This window comes from Erpetoichthys calabaricus, chromosome 18 (assembly GCF_900747795.2).
Source record: "Erpetoichthys calabaricus chromosome 18, fErpCal1.3, whole genome shotgun sequence".
Classification (NCBI taxonomy): Eukaryota; Metazoa; Chordata; class Cladistia; order Polypteriformes; family Polypteridae; genus Erpetoichthys; species Erpetoichthys calabaricus.
Window position 1 is genome coordinate 50,983,783 of NC_041411.2, and position 13,133 is coordinate 50,996,915.

Sequence of the window (13,133 nt, forward strand, 5' to 3'; positions counted from 1 at the left end):
ACCAACACTGCACGCAGCGATCAGACGTCAATGTGTCTGCACTCGCTTTGTGAAGGGGGACAGCTGAACTCACGCTGAGCAGAAATGGACTTTGTGCTGCTTCTGCCAAAATGCCTGCTTGTCGCTCTGCGTGTTCGGAAGGATGAGGAGGAGTGGGGGTGTGTGAGGGCTGAACGCACGTTCGCTCAAACCCCCCTCCCCGGAGGCGGACTACGCTCCTGCCACTTCGCATTGTCAAGGGGGTGGGGAGCTGAATGAACGCTAAGGAGAAGTGGACTTTGTGCTGCTTGTCACTCTGCCTGTCAATAATTTAAAAGCCTGTACATCACCAATTTTCCTGTCTCACTGTCTTGTCTTGCGTGAAGTTAAAATGTGTTATAATAGTGAGATATTACTCATATCCTTAGCCCGACATCCACATATCATATGTGTTAACAAAGTGTGTTTTATAAGTTTACATATGTTTAAAGCATGTGGGATGGGTATTTGAAGGCTTAAACTATAAAAATGTTTATTTATATGGTCTTTCTATATCGCGGATTTTCTCCTGTTGCTGATGGGTCTGGAACATAACTTCCGCGATAAGCGGGCAGTCACTTGTATTTAAAAACCCCCGAAGTCGTGAATCCGCGAAAAGTGAACCGCGAAGTAGCGAGGGATTACTGTATATCACATTCTGTGACTTTTCCAGTGGTTTTCAGTCTTAGCCTTCATTTACATAATCTTAGTCGGAGGCAGTAATTGGCATGCTCCTATCAAACCAATCACCTAATATGCCCAACTATTCACTATGGCAAAATGAAATTGGTTTGATTCTTGTGTTTAGTCTTGCCGGCGTGCTATTTGTTCATGAGAGCTGACAACTAATGAATATTCAGCTGGAAGTGCAATGCATATAATGTAGCAGCAAGGAATAAGGAACACAAGTGTTTTGAACCTTACAAACAGAAGAGAGGCTAGTCTTTCTGATGTTTCATGTTTAAGGGAAAAGGGGCCAAGAATGCAACTGATCTCTGCTGACCTGCTAACCTGTTTACCTTTCGTACAGCATCAGCTCTGTCAGGCAGCAGCACGTTATTGGCTGTCACAAAAAGAGGCAAACAACTGTGCTGGTAAATGTGACACAACCAGTGATTTTCAGTTGCATAAATAGTTTGAAAATGCATAGAAAATACTTTCCTCTGCCTGAGGGCTATGGTGTTTTATAAGTATCCCATGTTGCCTTTTCGCTGCTTATTTTATTTAAGGGATGAAGTAGAAAAACCTGAAGCTGAGGTGACTGCTTTTCAAAGGTGTTTAATGCTTTAACTTTTTAAATATATGTTAAGATGTTCCTAGCTGCCGTTAAACTAGGTTTGAAGACCTGGTTTTCATGACATCCTGACTCTGGAAGTTTTATTATTTTTATTATAGCTTTTTTTTCTATCAAGTGATAACAATGTTTTTGTTGATTGTCATACTTTATTTCATTATTTGCATATTAAGTGGCAAGACAGTTAGTAATTGTTATTCATATGGAAATATGACCTGTTTGTAGAGCATGACATTAGTTACTAAGGCCAGTCTATAGAAGAGTCTTCATATGTAGAGGAGCTCTCACATTACCTGTATGCACTGCTGATCAAGGTCATGAGGTCAGATCCATTTATTGTAGCAAGTCAAAAATAATCCAAAATACTTGTTTCTGGCAGTATATGTCAGATGCTTTCATTGGTTTTGAGCAGATTCCAATTCAGAACATCCACCTTGATAAAAGGATAAGTTTCTCTGTCTCTCCCCAATTGCTGTCTCTCATGCCAACAGATGGTTTGTCACAAACATTTGTAGCAATAAAATGCATTTCATGTGTCATTCCAACAGATGGTGCATCATAAACATTAACACAGCTTTTACAAATCCCATACCAAATGGCAAATAACAAATACATAGCTAATGTATTTTATTACTACAAATGTTTGTGATGTGCCATCTGTTGTAAAGACAAATACAATGCATTTTACTACAACATGCATTGCAAAGTAAATTCCAAGAGAGAGTACACTGCAAATGTTAATGCTGAGGTCTGCTTCAAATTCAACTGTCTTTTACAACTACCTTACGCATAAAATCATTTTTAAGAAAAGGTTTAAACTTAACAATCCATGTATTTATCTTATATGAAAATCAGTGTACACACTGGGATTTCTAAAACCCGCAACTGTCATGAAGACATTCTTATGTGCACACAAACTTATAAGCGTGTGTTTGAACTTTTCCTTGTAGATTTGCACAGTTAGGTTACTGCTACACTTTTTTTTTCTCTCACTCCCTATCAGGAAACTCTGTCATGAGACTTAGTCATGATGGTATGACATTTATACAACATTAATAACAGGAAATGAGTTTAAAAAATGCATTAAGGGTAAAAACAAAAAAAGAAAAGATACAATTAAAATGAGAATGACATCATATTCATACAGGCCACTATGAGAGCAATAGAGAAAGACAACTGAGAGCACGATTCCGTTTGTGTAAAAGCATACTGTATGCAATAATGAAATGCCATACATGGATTTTAGTGTGGACTCTTTAACAGAACACACCCTGCCTTGTTTCTTTATTTCATATCACCTAAAATGTGACATTTCCAGAGCACCTGTTTTGACATCATTAATGGCTAATTAGTGTGTTAACTATGTTATATACAGTATATGGACTGAAATCTTTGAAGACTAACGTGTCATGGCTGTAGCTACTGTACTGGCAAACTCTGGCAATGGCCCAGTTATGCTGAAAGTATGCTTTCAAAGAACAAGTTTTTCATTCATCATGAGAAGTGGTTAGTGAGCTGTTACTGGCTTATGGACCTCAGCCAGCAGCTGCCTCTTACCCTTGACAGCTTTACTACATGTAACCATGCTACTACACAATTGCTTGGCATGGAGGTGAAAGTTCTTGGTCTCTAGGTTCTCTGGACCTTTTAGGGACACAACTAGCAGACTGGTCTGGAGCATCTCTGCCTTCTTTCATTTAACATTTGCCTACTGTTGTGAAGGCTGTCATTCACATGTCTCTACAGTTCATCAATTTATTCTATGAGATAAGACATCAGATTAAGAGGGAATTTGAGGCGAAATCCCCAACAAAAATGGGATTTTTGAATGTGATTGGAGTAACGGATTGCATCCTTGTTGCCATATGAGAACCTTTGGGGACTGAACACACTCTTATATGAATAGAAAACGCCAACATTTAACAAGCTTTTGGGTCATCTGCTGTTTCACTTGCCATTTTACACTGTTAGTTATGGGTGATTTAATTTCCATTTACTGTATATGGTATTATATCCAAATATAAGAATAGCTGTGGGTGTTCTTTGGGATGAAACTGCATACTTGGTCATGTGTGCAAAGACTGAATGTGATTCGTGATTTATAAACAGGCTGTGGGTCTTAAGGATTTAGAAATATTTATTTCTACATGCAGACATATTATAGATCATTTGCAGATATTGGGAAATAATTGTATATTCAAATTTAGGATCATCCCATGTACTTTTATTTTTTATAAATGAGGGTTTAGGGGTCTCATTTATAAAACTTTGTATGGATTTGAGTGAGAAAATATGTGTACTTAAAAAAGAACCTGATTTATAAACATTAGAACATTAAAACAATCTACTGTAGATGAGAACAGGCCATTCAGCCCAACAGAGCTTACCTTTCCTATCCATTTAATTCTTCTAACATAACATCAAGTCTGGTTTTGAAAGTCCCTAACATCCTACTTTCTACCACACTACTTGGTAGCTAATGTCAAGTGTCTATGATTCCCTGTGTGAAAAAACATCCTAATGTTTGTGTGAAATTTACCCAAGTTTCCAATTGTGTCCATGTGTTCCTTTTAAAATAGAAGTCTCGATCCACTGTACTAATTCCCCTCATAATTTTAAACAATTCAATCATGTCTTCTCTTAATCCTCCTTTGCTTAAACTGAAATTTCTCATCTATTTTAATCTTTTCTCAAATTTCCTCCCCTGTACCCCTGGAATCAGCCTAGTAGCTCTTCTCTGGACCTTTTCTAGTGCTGTTATGTCCTTTTTGTAGCCTGGAGATCAAAACTGTACACAGTACTCCAGGAGAGGCCTCAGCAGTGTGTTATACAGTAAAGCTTGAGCATAACCTCCTTGGACTTGTACTCTACACATTGTCCTATATAATCTAACATTCAGTTAGCCTTCTTAATGGCTTCTGAACACTCTCTGGCAGTTGATAGTATCAAGTCCACTATGACTCCTAAATCCCTCTCATAAGGTGTACTTTCGATTTTCAGACCTCCCTTTGTGTTTTCAAACCTAACATTTTTACTTCCTATGTGTAATACTTTCACATTTACTTGCATTGAATTGCCACAAATCTGCTCAAGCCTGTATGTTGTCCAAGTCCCTCTGTAATAATTTCAGTGGATTCCAGATTATCCGCCAATCCACCTGGCTTGGTATCATCTGCATACTTAACCAGCCAGTTATTTATATTCCTATCTAACACCACTCTTAACATCGGACTTTCCTACCTGTGTCTGAGCCAATTTTGCATCCATCTACAAACAACATTCTGAACTCCCACTTCTTTTAGTTTGATGGCCAACATCTCATGTGGCACCTTATCAAATGCTTTAAAAAACAGTCACGGATTACTTCTAAAAACTCTTAACTCTTGTGCTGCAGGTTTGACAGGACAAGTGGCAGTAAGAAACTCAAAATGGGGTCTTGAAATACTGCGGACTACTGTAGACTGGACAAAATCTCCTCTTCACAGTAGAAACTAAGACATAGCTTTTTTAAACCACTATTGAGCTGTGCTTGAAGCTGTTGTGCTGTGAGGCGCCTATCAGGCAAGCTGGTGACCCTCAGAAACTTGTCTTCTGATTGGGTTGCAATTTTGGTTTTGCCAGTTCTCTTCCTATCAGAGTTCCTTCCAGTTTCCAATTGCCTTTGGATTGTGTAGGACACCATACTCACTTACACTTTGACTTTTTTTGTAAAATCTTTAAATGAAAGGCCTACACTTCTAAGATTAACAATTCTCTCATTTCATTTGTTAACTTCCATTTTCATGTCATTATCACTGGAATTTACAACTATCTACAGTGTAATATTGTCCAAGCAATGCATGCATCAGAGGGTGTAGTAACAGTCTGTTCCAACTCTGCTTTAAGATAGGCAAAGGGTTTTTAAGTAATCAACAGAATTTGGGACACCTGTGGAAATTGTTTGCGTTAACTTGCAAGGCTTAATTTACTTTAATTGCTGCAGGTTTTTAATTTTTGCTAACCTAAACTTTAAACCTCTGGCAGTTTGCTGCTTACCTTATCAACATTTTAGGTCACCCATTGCATTTCAACTGATCACATTTGGGAAAAAAAATGGAAAAACTGAGTTGTTCTAAAACTTCAACTTAAAAGCAGCAGAAAAGCATTTTTGAAAGAAGGTAGTCAGATTTGAGGAGGGTAAAGTTTCTCTCTCAACATGTTACTTTGTCTAGCTGATTTCAGACCCTAGAAGGGCTACTATAAACATAAAATTAAGGGCAGATGTGAAATGGCAATGGATGTGAGAAGCGAGGATGACTAATACATGAACAAAAAAAATTTATTAAGGCATTATGTGGATTGTGTTGTACAGAGAGATGAATGCTGAGAAAACTAGGTAATAAGAGATACTTGAAACTAGGAATGGAGAAACGGACATTCAAGCCTTACAAATGGCATGTTTAGAACACTTTTAAAAATTTACTAACAATGCAGAAATAGACAGGGTATATTCTATATGATAAAATTTAATTTATGACTATTGTGCATTACAGTACAGTAAAAAGCTTTTAATAGTCCCACTGTGGCAAGAAATGGTTCATGGTACAACGACATAATGCAGCAGTCACTGATCACTAAACAAAGGCGATTGCAATGAACAATAGGAATAAATGTCAATACATTTGCAACAGTAATAAATCAGTTTCAGAAATACCCATACAATATTTATGAGACAGAACAGCTAACAAACAGACATTATAATTAAATGAGCTTCACAATGGTCAGTAAAAATAAGGTGCTTACATAGGGTTGCATGTTTCTGTTTATTTTTGTATAGTGCAGACTTAGAATGTTGTAACAAGTTCACAGGTAAAATTACAAATTTTACAAACTCCCAATTACATAATACATACACCTAATGATACAGATTTGTTTAAATACACAAACAAAGTAGTTCCAAACTGATTAACATAAACTGAACCTAGCAATATCTGTTTATTAACATTATCATTGAACAACATACAGTCATACAGATTTAATTGCTAAGTAAAGTGAAAGCCTTACAACCACCTGCTTGTCTAGAAAATCTGTTGGCTATTAACCTAAGTCAAATGACTTTGAAGTGAAAAAGTACATGGTAATACTACGTAGGCTACACTTACTGCATGACTCAATTGCACACTATACTGCTGAGATTGCCCAGACATCACTTTGGATTTAAATTGGAACCAGAAGATAAAATGTAACAAAAGCCCAAGACTGAAAAACAGAAAATCCAATATACTAAATAATCAAGTCAAAACACTAATCCAAAATTGTACACAAAGAGACGAGAGTTTTACCAGAAAACTAACGCACAAAAACAAAATTGCAATTTTTTTTAGAGGAATCCATGTCTCAGATAACCAGGAAATGCATGATGGTGAAATTTTAGAATGTCACACAGCACTGAAGTTGTTGACCATTGGCTTTTTATTTTTTTCAATGGGGGTGGGCAACGTGTCGCCCTTCAGAGCCACTGTATAAAAGCTCTCTTCTTTAGGGCCATATAAAACAATTTGCTAAGAACAGAAAATGAAAAAAGAAAATTTGTTTGATGTAGAGGGTGAAAGGAAAAAGTAAACAGAAGAACAACAGAGGACAATAAAAACTGATATCTGTTACACTGGGGCAAAATATCAAAAACCCAGAAACAACCAACAATATTGAGTGGAAAGGAATGTCTACACAGAAGAAGGAAAAAATGTAACTAAATTTAAATAGGTACAGTAATTAAAGTAAAAATAAATCAATGCTGAGTGGTACATAAGAGGGCTCACCTACTGTATATTGTCAGGTATGACTTACAAATCAAAACGATTTAATTGCTCAAACTACAACACTAGAAAATGATGAAAAAGAAAAACAAAAATTTAAAATTAATATGAATACAAAGAGGTCTTACAATAGGGTTGACAAAATACATAAAAATGTCTTTATTGCATGTACAGTGCATCCGGAAAGTATTCACAGCGCATCACTTTTTCCACATTTTGTTATGTTACAGCCTTATTGCAAAATGGATTAAATTCATTTTTTTCCTCAGAATTCTACACACAACACCCCATAATGACAACATGAAAAAAAGTTTACTTGAAGTTTTTGCAAATTTATTAAAAATAAAAAAACTGAGAAATCACATGTACAGGTGCTGGTCATAAAATTAGAATATCATGACAAAGTTGATTTATTTCAGTAATTCCATTCAAAAAGTGAAACTTGTATATTAGATTCATTCATTACACACAGACTGATGTATTTCAAATGTTTATTTCTTTTAATGTTGATGATTATAACTGACAACTAATGAAAGTCCCAAATTCAGTATCTCGGAAAATTAGAATATTGTGAAAAGGTTCAATATTGAAGACACCTGGTGCCACACTCTAATCAGCTAATTAACTCAAAACACCTGCAAAAGCCTTTAAATGGTCTCTCAGTCTCGTTCTGTAGGCTACACAATCATGGGGAAGACAGCGGACTTGACAGTTGTCCAAAAGACGACCATTGACACCTTGCACAAGGAGGGCAAGACACAAAAGGTCATTGCTAAAGAGGCTGGCTGTTCACAGAGCTCTGTGTCCAAGCACATTAATAGAGAGGCGAAGGGAAGGACAAGATCTGGTAGAAAAAAGTGTACAAGCAATAGGGATAACCGCACCCTGGAGAGGATTGTGAAACAAAACCCATTCAAAAATGTGGGGGAGATTCACAAAGAGTGGACTGCAGCTGGAGTCAGTGCTTCAAGAACCACCACGCACAGACGTATGCAAGACATGGGTTTCAGCTGTCACATTCCTTGTGTCAAACCACTCTTGAACAAGACACAGTGTCAGAAGTGTCTCGCCTGGGCTAAAGACAGAAAGGACTGGACTGCTGCTTTCTGATGAAAGTAAATTTTGCATTTCCTTTGGAAATCAAGGTCCCAGAGTCTGGAGGAAGAGAGGAGAGGCACAGAATCCACGTTGTGTGAGGTCCAGTGTAAAGTTTCCACAGTCAGTGATGGTTTGGGGTGCCATGTCATCTGCTGGTGTTGGTCCATTGTGTTTTCTGAGGTCCAAGGTCAACGCAGCCGTCTACCAGGAAGTTTTAGAGCACTTCATGCTTCTTGCTGCTGATGAACTTTATGGAGATGCAGATTTCATTTTCCAACAGGACCTGGCACCTGCACACAGTGCCAAAGCTACCAGTACCTGGTTTAAGGACCATGGTATCCCTGTTCTTGATTGGCCAGCAAACTCGCCTGACCTTAACCCCATAGAAAATCTATGGGGTATTGTGAAGAGGAAGATGCAATACGCCAGACCCAACAATTCAGAAGAGCTGAAGGCCACTATCAGAGCAACATGGGCTCTCATAACACCTGAGCAGTGCCACAGACTGATCGACTCCATGCCACGCCGCATTGCTGCAGTAATCCAGGCCAAAGGCGCCCCAACTAAATATTGAGTGCTGTACATGCTCATACTTTTCATGTTCTTACCTTTCAGTTGGCCAACATTTCTAAAAATCCTTTTTTTGCATTGGTCTTAATTGATATTCTAATTTTCCGAGATACTGAATTTGGGACTTTCATTAGTTGTCAGTTATAATCATCAACATTAAAAGAAATAAACATTTGAAATACATCAGTCTGTGTGTAATGAATGAATCTAATATACAAGTTTCACTTTTTGAATGGAATACTGAAATAAATCAACTTTGTCATGATATTCTAATTTTATGACCAGCACCTGTACATAAGTATTCACAGCCTTTGCTCAATACTTTGTCGATGCACCTTTGGCAGCAATTACAGCCTCAAGTCTTGTTGAATATGATGCCACAAGGTTGGCACACCTATCTTTAGCCAGTTTCGCCCATTCCTCTTTGCAGCACCTCTCATGCTCCATCACGTTGGATGGGAAGCGTCGGCGCACAGCCATTTTAAGATCTCTCCAGAGATGTTCAATCAGATTCAAGTCTGGGCTCTGGCTGGGCCACTCAAGGACATTCACAGAGTTGTCCTGAAGCCACTCCTTTGATATCTTGGCTGTGTGCTTAGGGTCGTTGTCCAGCTGAAAGATGAACCGTCGCCTCAGTCTGAGGTCAAGAGTGCTCTGGAGCAGGTTTTCATCCAGGATGTCTGTACATTGCTGCAGTCATCTTTCCCTTTATCCTGACTAGTCTCCCAGTCCCTGCCACTGAAAAACATCCCCACAGCATGATGCTGCCACCACCATGCTTCACTGTAGGGATGGTGCCTAGTTTCCTCCAAACATGACGCCTGGCATTCAAACCAAAGAGTTCAATCTTTGTCTCATCAGACCAGAGAATTTTCTTTCTCATGGTCTGAGAGTCCTTCAGGTGCATTTTGGCAAATTCCAGGCAGGCTGCCATGTGCCTTTTACTAAGGAGTGGCTTCCGTCTGGCCACTCTATCATACAGGCCTGATTTATGGATTGCTGCAGAGATGGTTGTCCTGGAAGGTTCTCCTCTCTCCACAGAGGACCTCTGGAGCTCTGACAGAGTGACCATCGGGTTCTTGGTCACCTCCCTAACTAAGGCCCTTCTCCCCCGATCGCTCAGTTTAGATGGCCGGCCTGTTCTAGAAAGAGTCCTGGTGGTTTTGAACTTCTTCCACTTACGGATGATGGAGGCCACTGTGCTTATTGGGACCTTCAAAGCAGCAGAAATTTTTCTGTAACCTTCCCCAGATTTGTGCCTCGAGACAATCCTGTCTCTGAGGTCTACAGAAAATTCCTTTGACTTCATGCTTGGTTTGTGCTCTGATATGAACTGTCAACTGTGGGACCTTATATAGACAGGTGTGTGCCTTTCCAAATCATGTCCAACCAACTGAATTTACTACAGGTGGACTCCAATTAAGCTGCAGAAACATCTCAAGGATGATCAGGGGAAACAGGATGCACCTGAGCTCAATTTTGAGCTTCTTGTCAAAGGCTGTGAATACTTACGTACATGGGATTTCTCAGTTTTTTTATTTTTAATAAATTTGCAAAAACCTCAAGTAAACTTTTTTTCATGTTGTCATTTTGGAGTGTTGTGTGTAGAATTCTGAGGAAAAAAATGAATTTAATCCATTTTGGAATAAGGCTGTAACATAACAAAATGTGGAAAAAGTGATATGCTGTGAATATTTTCCGGATGCACTGTATACTGTGGACGAAAAAGGCACACTGGAAAGCAGACAGATAATATTTTCTCAATTCACTTTATTTATTCATTCGGAGTCGTAGTAAGTAGAGATTCAAAAGAGTATAACTTATTGCCGCAAAGCTCAATTGAACCCTGATCAAAAGCCAGGAGGGGTTTTTTATACTTCAGCATCTCATGATTAATAAGACAGAAAGAACATCCTTATCAAACCAGTAAAGTTAAACAATATGTCTGTTGAGCTAAGCATTATCTGTGTTTTGGAAGCTAAGCATAGGAGAGACGCCTTTGCATAAACTACATGTGCAGTTCTGCAGCCTTGTGACCTTGTCCCTGAAACATTCACTCTGAGAAAGGGAAAAACAAGAAACAGCTTACATTTTATTCATGTGGACACTATTTCTCCTGAACCCTGGAATAACATATTTTTGTTAGTTCATAAGCCAAAGCGTCTCTCACTGGCAAGTTACAAAATAGTTATTATAAAGATTCAAATTTACTAAACACACAAAATACATGGTGCTGAGGAGAACATTCTTCTTCTACATTTCCCCCCTTTTTGAACCAACAAAAATATGGGTGACATAGGAGTAACAAGGGAGAGAGTAGGAGAAGGGGAAGGAGTGGAAGGAAAGGAGGAAGAAATGGGAAGCATGCATTATTCGTGTAACATATAAGCCTTGGCCACGGAGGCAGTGAAATACTGGGACACAATAGATCTAATTAGGGGGACTATACAGCAGGCCACAAGTAACAGAATGATAAAAGCAACGGCCAGTGAAATAAAAACTGACCTGAGCCATCAGCCCCAGGGGCTAGAAATGGCAGAAGTGGTAGCTAATTTATTTGAAAGGGCAGTTAAACCTGGCAAAGCACGGTGATTGATCCATCAGCAGCCGTATTATTAGGGATGCAAGTGCAGCACACATCACCAAACATAGCACATACACCCCCCTTTTCAGCAAGGAGCATATCTAATGCTAATCGATTTTGCCAAGTCATAAGAGATGTTCTATCAAGCTGTTCATGTATCCCTTCAACAGCCTCTTTAGTAAAATTCAGGAAACGCTGTTGGTTGTAATATAAGTAATTAATCTAATATACATTTTTATTTATTGTAATTTGGGGGAAAATAGACTCAAATCCGGCAGCAACTTGAGATCGCGCTAGAAATTTATCAGGGACTCCACAAGGGACACCAATGGAATCAAAGTAAACGCCAGGGCCGTGAAGAGAGAATGTGGAGGGGTCAGCAGAGCGGGGTCGACGACGTCGGCCAGAGCTGGACGACATGGGAGGAGAATTCAAAGGGAGGAGGCGGAAAAGCATATCGAGTTGGGTGAATGCGCATGTGCCAGTCCAAACAGGGGGAAGAATATCAAGTAATTTTAATGTACTGCACATCCACCAAATATCAGCACGCGGAGTGGACACCTGTCAACAGGAAAAGTGATAATGTAGAATTAAATGAGGTGGAGTTAACCTGGAAAGTCTGGGAACAGAAGGAAGAAGGGATATGACCAACATTAGTACCTCGGAAGGGGGAACTATAATTACTAGAGAAGCAGGTATAATTGCCTTCATGAGACTGGAACATCGGGGGAGTTATATGAGGAGTGGGGGGGGGGGGGGAAAGAGGAGAGAAAGTGTAATGCAGTTAGAGTCTTTTGGTGTGGACGGAGAGGTAAAAAGGGCAAGGAGACAAGGAAGACCAACAGGGTAAATATTAGAAAGAGGGAAAGGGATGGTAGCCAAATGTGGCCTGGCCATAGCACAGGCGTAGCAATCAGATTCATTTACTTACTTAGCCAAATATAATACCCACTGTAACCAACGATTCTGATCGCCATAGCCAGTTTCAATTGAAAAAGTGGATGAGAGGGTGGAAATATTCATAATCTTAACAGAAGAAAAGTCTGAACCAGAAGTTGGGGAGACAGGTGTGTGTGCAGGAGAATGAGGTGTTAGTAACAGGATTGTCAATCTTAATTAGAAATCTCCCTAAAGGGTCTGTTCCAGATACATATGCCCCTAATATATAGGTTCCTGAGTCATGTAAAGAGGAGTTCTTCAAAATGATGATCAAGGGGTTACAATGGTTGTCAACACATTTATGAGAAGCATGTCCTTTTATGATAGAAAATCGATTTTTCAAACCGTATTTTTGGGCCTCAAAAGGTTGAGAACCCCAGTTCTCAGTTCCAGTGTTAGCAAAAACCCATTGCCAGTTGTCGCAGTTACTTCCCTAATAATACTTCGTAACAGTCATACACACGTATTTGTCAGACCAGGTCCACTGGGCTTGTCGACCAGTCCCACAGTTGATAATAGAGCAGAAATCAACCTGTACTGATGTGGTGATTCCTAACAGGAAAGTCAAGGTGACCAGGGCAGTAGACAAGGGAAAAGAAAGCATAGTAGCACAGCAATCAAGGGTGCCATCTCTTGCAATGTGAGGCGTAAATCCAGGCGGGCAATCCTTCCATTTTCACTGCATGTGGTGTGGATAGAAGAACTTGGAACGGTCCTCTCCACCTCGGCTGATGCCAATGTTTCGTCCGAGTGTCATGGACGAGGATCCAAGTGCCTAAGGGAATCGGCGTGTCTTTAGATGGAAGATTAGTCCTCCAGGCCTGGTTAACCTGCT